This window comes from Rhinatrema bivittatum, chromosome 3 (assembly GCF_901001135.1).
Source record: "Rhinatrema bivittatum chromosome 3, aRhiBiv1.1, whole genome shotgun sequence".
Classification (NCBI taxonomy): domain Eukaryota; kingdom Metazoa; phylum Chordata; class Amphibia; order Gymnophiona; family Rhinatrematidae; genus Rhinatrema; species Rhinatrema bivittatum.
This window is the reverse complement of record NC_042617.1, coordinates 353,569,704-353,578,551: the sequence shown is the minus strand read 5'-3', so window position 1 is coordinate 353,578,551 and position 8,848 is coordinate 353,569,704. Positions and strand designations below refer to the sequence as shown.

Sequence of the window (8,848 nt, the reverse complement as noted above, 5' to 3'; positions counted from 1 at the left end):
CGGGGGTCCGGAAAACGATCTCCTGCCGCAAATTGTTTTCCGTATGGAAAATGGCGCCGGCAGGAGATCGACTGCAGGAGGTCGTTCAGCGGCGGTCCGGAACCCCCGCTGAACGACCTCCTGCAGTCGATCTCCTGCCGGCGCCATTTTCCGTACTGCAGGAGGTCGTTCAGCGGCGGTCCGGAACCCCCGCTGAATGACCTCCTGCAGTCGATCTCCTGCCGGCGCCATTTTCCGTACGGAAAACGATTTGCGGCAGGAGATCATTTTCCGGACCCCCGCTGGACCCCCAGGGACTTTTGGCCAGCTTGGGGGGGCCTCCTGACCCCCACAAGACTTGCCAAAAGTCCAGCGGGGGTCCGGAACGACCTCCTGCAGTCGAATCGTGTTGGTCTATGGCCGCCGCCATTTTGCAGCCGCCATTTTGAAAAATGGCGCCGGCTGAAGACAACACAATTCAATTGCAGGAGGCCGTTCCGGACCGCTGCCGTTCCGGACCGCCGCTGGACCCCCAGGTAATTTAAGGCATTTGGGGGGGGGGTTCGGGAGGGTGGGGGATTTAATTTAAAGGGTCGGGGGTGGGTTTTAGGGGGTTTTAGTGTGCCAGTTTTCCTGCTCTCCCCCTTCCCCCGATTTACGATTTTTTGACGATAAATCGGGGGAATTGGTATTGTATCGTGGCCCTAAAGATTTTTGACGATTTAAAATATATCGGACGATATTTTAAATCGTCAAAAAACGATTCACATCCCGAAGATTAAAAAGCACTGGCTTCAGTACAAATCCTGGGGGCACTATACTATTTACTGTCCTGGAGCAGGTTGGAAGCAGGCTGAATAAGGCTAGACAGACAGGAGTTGGAATTGAGGGCTGGATACTAGGCACAATTTAGGACTGGATACAGACACAGACTGGGCAGGATACTGAGCAGAAGCTGGGACTGGATACAGATACATAATAGGAAGGATACTGAACAGAGGCTGGGACTGGATACAGATACAGGCTAAGGATTGGGACTGGCCAAAGGCTCAGGCAGGGGGAAGACAAGGCAATGACAAGGCAGGAAATGGATATTGGGAATTGCACTAGGCAAGGCAGGACAGACAAGAGTAGGAGCAGACAAGAACTAGACAAGTTAAAACAGAACAGAGAACACTGAGGCCTGAAGGAAGCAAAGCCGAAGGCTCATAGGTCACTAGGCATAAGGCCAAAGGCCAATAGGTAAGGAGAGGCCTGGATAGGCTGTAAGGCAAGGCACAAGGCAACATCAGGTCCAGAAGCCAAAAGGCAAGAAAAGGCCTGAGCAGACCACAAAGTAAGGACAAGGTAAGAGCATGCCTAGAGGCCACAAGGCATGGAACAAGGTAACTATGGCCAGGTCAGAGAACCAAGGGTGAATACATGGAGAGGCATTGAGGTAATGACAAGGCAGGCTTAAGTAGTTCAGGAACTGCTGAGTCAGGTAGTTAGTGAGGAGGTGGTTCAGGTAACTGGGAGCAGAGCTCGCTGGAGGCCACTGCTGGTGGGGAGGTGTTATAGCGGGCAGAACCAGGGTATAGTGCAGGGGTGGGCAAGTCTGGTCCTCGAGGGCCGCAAACCAGTCGGGTTTTCGGGATACACCTAATGAATATGCATGACATAGATTTGCATACAAATGTGTATGCAGGTCTCTCTCATGCATATTCATTAAGGATATCCTGAAAACCCGACTGGTTTGCAGCCCTCGAGGACTGGAATTGCCAACCCCTGGTATAGTGGGTCTGCATGACAGGTGAAACCATGACAGTAACCCCCACCCCCCCCTGAAGACCCACCCCTCTTCAGTCATATTTATCATGTGGGTTGCAAGCAGTAGATACTTGGTTCCTTTTGATTCCAGCAGATGGAGTCCAATGTCTCATGGACAATGAAAGTGCTTGACAGAAAAGGGCTGAAGATATGCTTTTCTGTAGCAAAATTCTTCACCCAAGTCTTCCTGAGAGCATGGTCTGGTTTCAAATCTCTTGGGAGCCATAGTGAGAGGCATGTAGTATAAAATAGAGCTTTGTTGGCACTGAATGGTGGGGTCAGGCTCTCTGGAGTGTTGAGATGCTGGATTAGGCTCTCTGGGGCATTGAAGTGATAGATAAATGTCTCTAGATTGTCTAGATACAGGACCAGGATCCTACTGATACTGGACAGTGGAATCAGGACCTCTCTGAGGCTGGAGAATTGGATTGAAGCTTCTCTGATGCTGGAATGCAAATTCAATCTCCCCAGGTCTGGACTGATAACTCAGGATGTTTCTAAGGATGGATTGATGTCTTAGGATCTCTCTGAGACTGAACTAATGACACTGGATGTTGCAGTGGCTTGGCCTCTGGCTCAGGACATTTCATTAGTTGGGCTTCTGGCACAGGGGTTTTGATGATGAAACTACTGGCTCAGGGTTTCTGGATGGCTGGACCGGCAGCAAAGTGATACTTGAAGACTTGGTATCTGGAACGGTGCTTCCCTGTGGGTGCTTAGCATCTGGAATTGCACCTCCATTTTGGCAGTGGGTTAGAGGACTGGAGTTCTTCAGAAGCAAGACTGGTGAGGCAGACACCCTGTGAAGCAAGGCTGGAGCTGCAGACTCTTCCTGGAGTGGATCAGCTGGAATGGAGTGTACTTCCAGAAGTAGATCTGTTGAGCTGGACTGCTCCTCCTGGAGAAGATCATCAAGACTGGAATGCACCTCCCAGAGCAGGTCAGCAGGACTGGACTGCTCCTTCTGGAATGGGTTGGTTAAAACAGATTCCTTCTTGCACTGGATCACTGGTGCAATAAATTTAATGTGGTAAAATAGCTATGCGGTATCTGGAAAATAACCCTAACCACAACACTTTTTTAATCAGGGGCACTATTTTTCACAATTTTATAGCAAAATGATAAATCTAGGGATAAGTTCTGTTAGAGTTGAACTAACTGGACTCAGTGTGCAGTAACTTGGGTTTGATGTGCACTAACCATGAAATTAGGGAAAATGAAAAAAATAATTAAAAGCAAAATCAAGCAAAAAGTGACATGAAATGAAAAAGACACACACAAAACATACATTACACACCCCTACTAAATGGGTCATCATGGTGGGAATAAATCTCACTTGTAAGTCAGAGTATGAGGAATATGATTTCAAACTCCCAAATTTACTGTTATTGCCCCTTTTAATATGTGTATTGTACCAAAGAAAACCTCCTTCTGGAGTTTATAAGAAGTAATGTGACTAGGAAACATATCAAAGTATGCTTAGAAGTTCTTCTTAATCAGGTCTGTGGCACCCAATACAATTGGGACAATTTTGGGATATGCTCTCCATATGGGTTAATTTTGTGTATGCCCTGACAAGATTGAAGCTCACTCCTAAGATCGAAGATACTGTTTTCTGTGTATGATCTATGGTTTCTCTTCACTAGCTATTATCATTCCACTTTCCCAAACTCCTCTCAGATGTCACTGGGATCTTTCACTATGAGCAATCTAAAACAGTGCAACAGGGAATATCCTTCTTCTTTCCCACTCCTGTCTCTTGGGCAGGAAATCTAGACAGAAAACTTCCTCCCAGATTTTAAAAATCACACCAAGAAACTATAAAAAAATCAATACGACCATAGGGCACCTGGGAGTGGGCCAGCTAATTGATCCAATTGCTTCCTATGGTTCTCAGTAAAGGGGCTTTAGCAAATAATGAAAAAGAGTAGGGGCGAACTACAAAATCAGATCTCTTTATTCAAACTCTAAGCAAAAATGTTAGCCTGAACCTAGGAATTCCCTGCTAATATGCACGCAGGAAACTACCATTGCAGCAGCTTCCAGTGGAGTGCTTTGGAAAGATGGAAAGATGGTACAATCCTCTCTTCTCTACTGCATTGTCCTAAGACTAGACCAGATTACGTTTGGAGATCCCCATGACAGAATGCATAAAAAGATGGAAGGAAGTTTGTGGGAAAGACAATGTTTATTTGTTAAACATTCAGGCCTCTTTATTATAAATATCTTTCAGAAATTATCTAGAGTTGTGTGGAACAGATACATTATTGTAAATGCACTAATTCACAGCAAAACTATATTTATGTAACCTCCTGCTTCTCCCGGGGTCACTTTCAGAGGCTGCTGAGCACTAAACTCATTTCAACCTCTGGAAAAATGAACAATTCAAGTTGTGGGAGCAGGATTCACTTGTGGGGCCCCAAGGGATCACCAAATAAACATAGTCCACACAAGAGGTTGTGTTTTGAAACAAGAAAAAACAGAAGTTAGTAAAAGACCACAAAATCAAGGCATAAAAATCAGCAAATACACATGCACAAAAAAACCAAAACAGAATGAACAGCTTCTTAGGTGACAATTCTCAAAGTGGTTAATCACTCTCTTCTCATGTGGTTTGAGTCACCAAACAGAATTTCCAAAAATCACACACTAGGATCTTCTTCTTCCAAAGGAAGACAGGAAACACCTTTTCCTTTATTCCTAGCATGCCATGGCTCCAGGTTTACCCAGTCCAAAATTATATCCCCATGGGTTAAAGTACCTACTTCTTCCAGGTGGAAGACCATGGGTTTTATTGATCAGCCAGATCAGGCAGATCAATAAAACCCAAGGTCAGGCACCACAATATGGCTGCTCTCCCTGAGCACCCAGTAAGACATCTTACTGTAAAAGTTGACTCCTATAAGCTCCTCCCAGTGCCTCATGGAAGCACCATGTATACACTACCCCATACTGCCATCCCTGTTGAGGTAAGAACTCTCCTATCATACATTTTGCAAGCTGACCCACTCCATGAACCTCCCATTGCTGGAAAATTCTTAATGATAAATTATAGTACACTCTAGTGAACCCAGACAGTATAACTTCTTTTAGCAACCTATTTATTGGTAAAAACAAAAACTCACCATCAAACATATTCACATTTATAAATGCACCAATCTCTATTGCAGATGACACAAAATTATGCAGTTGTTAAATCTCAAGCGGACTTTATGAGGCTGGAAGATTGGGCTTCCAAATGGCAGATGAAATTTAATGTGTACAAGTGCAAAGTGATGCATATAGGCAAAAATAGCCCATGCTGTAGTTACACGATGTTAGCTTCCACATTAGGAGTTACCACCCAGGAAAGAGATCTCGGCGTCATAGTGGATAATTCATTGAAATCATTGGCTCAGTGTGCTGTGGCAGTCAAAAAAGCAAACAGAATGTTAGGAATTATCAGGAAGGGAATGGCAAATAAAATGGTAGATGTCATAAAGCATCTGTATTATTCCATGGTGTGACTCACCTTGATTACCGTGTGCAATTCTGATCACCACATCTCAAAAAAGATATAGTTACACTGGAGAAAGTGCAGAGAAGGGCAACCAAAATGATAAAGGGGATGGAACGGCTCCCCTATGAAGAAAGGCTAAAGAAGTTAGGGCTGTTCAGTTTGGAGAACAGACAACTGAGGTGGGATATGATAGAGGTCTTCAAAATCATGAAAGGACTAGAACAGGTTAAGGTAAATCAGTTATTTACTCTCTAGGATAAGAGAAGGACTAGGGGGCACTCCATAAAGTTAGCAATTAGCACATTTAAACAAATTGAAGAAAATTATTTTTCACTCAGCGCATAGTTATGCTCTGGAATTCATTGCCAGAGGATGAGGCTATGGCAGTTAGTGCAACTGGGTTTAAAAAAAGTTTGGATAAGTTCCTAGAAGAAAAATAAATAGTAATTAATAGCAAGATTAGCTTGAGATCTATCTAATGTTTTGGTACTTGTGACTTGGATTGGCCTCTGTTGGAAACTAGAGATGTGAATCAGAACCGGAATCGGTTCGGTTCCGGTTCCGATTCAAATCTTATAATTTTTATCGCCTGGCCCAATTGGTTTTTTGTTTATCGGCTGCGCCCGATCCAATAAACAAAAAACCCACCTGACCCTTTAAAACTGACCCCTTAGCCTCCCCCACCCTCCCGACCCCCCCAAAAAATGTTTTAAAATTACCTGGTGGTCCAGTGGGGGCACGGGGAGCAATCTCCTGCTCTTGGGCCGTTGGCTGCGCTAATAAAAATGGTGCCGATGGTCCTTTGCCCTTACCATGTGACAGGGTATCCGTGCCATTGGCCGGCCCCTGTCACATGGTAGGAGCACTGGATGGCCGGCACATCTTTAAAAATGGTGTGGGCATGGCTGGCGCCATCTTTAAAGATGGTGCCGGCCATGCCCACACCATGTGGGCCATGCCCACTACCATGTGACAGGGGCCGGCCAATGGCATGGATACCCTGTCACATGGTAAGGGCAAAGGGCCATCGGCGCCATTTTTATTAGTGGCAGCCGATGACCCGAGAGCGGGAGATCATTTCCGGTGCCTCCACTGGACCACCAGGTAATTTTAAACATTTTGGGGGTAGGGGTCGGGAGTGTGGGGGAGGCTAAGGGGTCAGTTTTAAAGGGTCGGGGTGGGTTTTTTTTTTATCTGGCCATCGGCACCATTTTTATTAGTGGCAGCTGACAGCCCGAGAGCGGGTGATAGGTCCCGGGGCTTCCACTGGACCACCAGGTGATTTTAAAACGTTTTTTTTTTGGGGGGGGGGGTTTGGGAGGGTGGGGGAAGGTAAAGGATTAGTTTTAAAGGGTTGGGGTGGGTTTAGGGGTTGTTTTGGTGTGCCGATTTTCCCGCCCTCCCCCAAAATAACTCCCGTTATTTGACACAAACCCGATTAATGATTTTTCATGATAAATCGTGGGAATTTCTATTGTATCACACTCTTTAACAATTTTTGACAATTTAAAAAATATCGGACGATATTTTAAATCGTCAAAAAACGATTCACATCCCTATTGGAAACAGGATGCTGGGCTTGATGGACCCTTGGTCTGACCCAGTGTAGCATATCTTATGTTCTTTTGTTCTTATGTACAAAATAGAATTAAGTATATGTACCATAGTTTATGGTTAGGAGTGAGGTTTCTGCTCATCAGGACCTGCACATTTCTCACACAAGCAATCCAAAATGAGTTAAAGTGAGAAAGTATGAAAGAGCTCATGGAAAAAGACACATTTACAGTGACATAATGCAGAGGCACAGACAGTTCAACGATTAATAAAAGAAAATATGACAAAAATGAAAAAAAAATATTAAAAGGAAAATGTGAACCAAAGGCTTTGCTTTTCTCTGGAGGTATTTTAAATGTGAATAGCCTGTGTGAAAGTTGATCTTGCTATAATTTCAACCCTTATCTCCCTTTTAATTCCTATTCTATTTTTAAAAAATTACAATTATGTTTGTTTTCCAAAAAAAATAAAATCTCAGCAATAAAATAGCTATGAATAATTAACCTCTGCACAAAGAAGATAATATAATATAATGTGCATATTCATATTGGAATGCCAAAAAATTATTAAGGTGTCAAGAAAATCAGTATCTAGCAGCATATAAATTACTCAAAATGTATAGGTTTGTTTTTTTTTAAAGCACATTATCATTTAGCTTCATTTCCCCTCTGGTGCTTTTGAATGTCCCTGAATGCAGCTGACTGTTTAGTAACAGAGCGAGTCTGGTGCAATGGCTTTCATTTTTTTCACTGAGCATCAGTCGGTACTTCAGAGGGAATATTTTCCGCACCTTGCAGAAATGTGGACAGAGACATTTTAATTCCTTCCTTCAGCAGCCCTGCTCTTTCAGCGAGGAAAACAATCTTGAGATCATTAAATCTATAACATGAACAGCAAAAAAATAAAAATCCAAAAGTCAATTTTCTGAAGCACTTTGTTCTTTTTTAAGTCATAGACGTTTGCCCGTATAATTTATACTTCATGGTTTTGTGAGACAATTGCAAAAAAACATAAATATACTTATTCATTAAAATTACCAATATGGGGGATGGCCCATCAACTCAATGTTAAGTATTGCACACTAGGAATGTGCAGCAAGGTCTGATTCGTCCCATTCGGGATTTGGATTCGTAGGGGCCCAAATCCGTTGCATCCATTCTCGGGGGCCCCCGATCCGTTCATATGTCAAAAATACATTCGTTCCCCCAAAAAAATCCCATCCCAAACCTTTAAAGTTATTTATCTACAACCCCCCACCCACCTGACCCCCCCCCCCCCCCCCAAGACTTGCCTAAAGTACCTGGTGGTCCAGCGGGGTTCCTGGAGCGATCTCCTGCACTCGGGCTGTCAGCTGCCGGTATTCAAAATGGCGCCGATAGCCCCTGTGACATAGTAAGGGAAAAGGCTATCGGCACCATTTTGAATACTGGCAGCTGACGACCCACGTGCAGGAGATCACTCCAGGACCCCTGCTGGACCACCAGGGACTTTTGGCAAGTCTTAGGGGGGTCAGGAGAGTGGGGGGCCTATTCGTTGGTGATCCGTTGTATTTGTGGGGGTTCGCCATACATTTCGGAACCCCTACAAATACAACGAATATGGCATATATGTTGTGGATTCACAATACGTCGAAAACGAATGCACACCCCTATTGCATATTACCACATGGAAGAGCTGGAGTTGTTTCTTTGGCCAGGTTTCTAATCCCCAGGCTGATCAGGGCTAGAGATGCTGCAGATGAAGCATTCATTAAACTCCATCCTCCCAGTAGGAAGGGGTGTTGGGAATCCCAGGCATCCCACAATGACAACACCGAGTAATGGAAGTTAAGGACCATTAATGTCAGGCTTCCAGAAGGATCCCTGGTGTTTGACTGCCAGCAGAGGACCATTGTGCACTGGCTGGGCTAAATGAGTTGGGAAGGGGATGTAAGATAGAGAGGAAAAACCAAGTAATGCCGAAAAAAGTTTCATGATTCCCTAGCTCAGTGAAGACTAGTTCTGATTG

General features: G+C 44.4%; 1 long non-coding RNA gene across 2 annotated transcripts in view; it reads right to left on the bottom strand.

Moving 5' to 3' along the window:
• Positions 1-7,383: 7,383 nt before the first annotated feature.
• LOC115088790 overlaps positions 7,384-8,848 on the bottom strand; it is a 148,612-nt gene continuing 147,147 nt past the window's right edge. For both annotated transcript variants that reach the window (XR_003855882.1, XR_003855881.1), the window contains one exon: positions 7,384-7,720. This is a non-coding gene — a long non-coding RNA (uncharacterized LOC115088790). The remainder of the gene's footprint in view (positions 7,721-8,848) is intronic.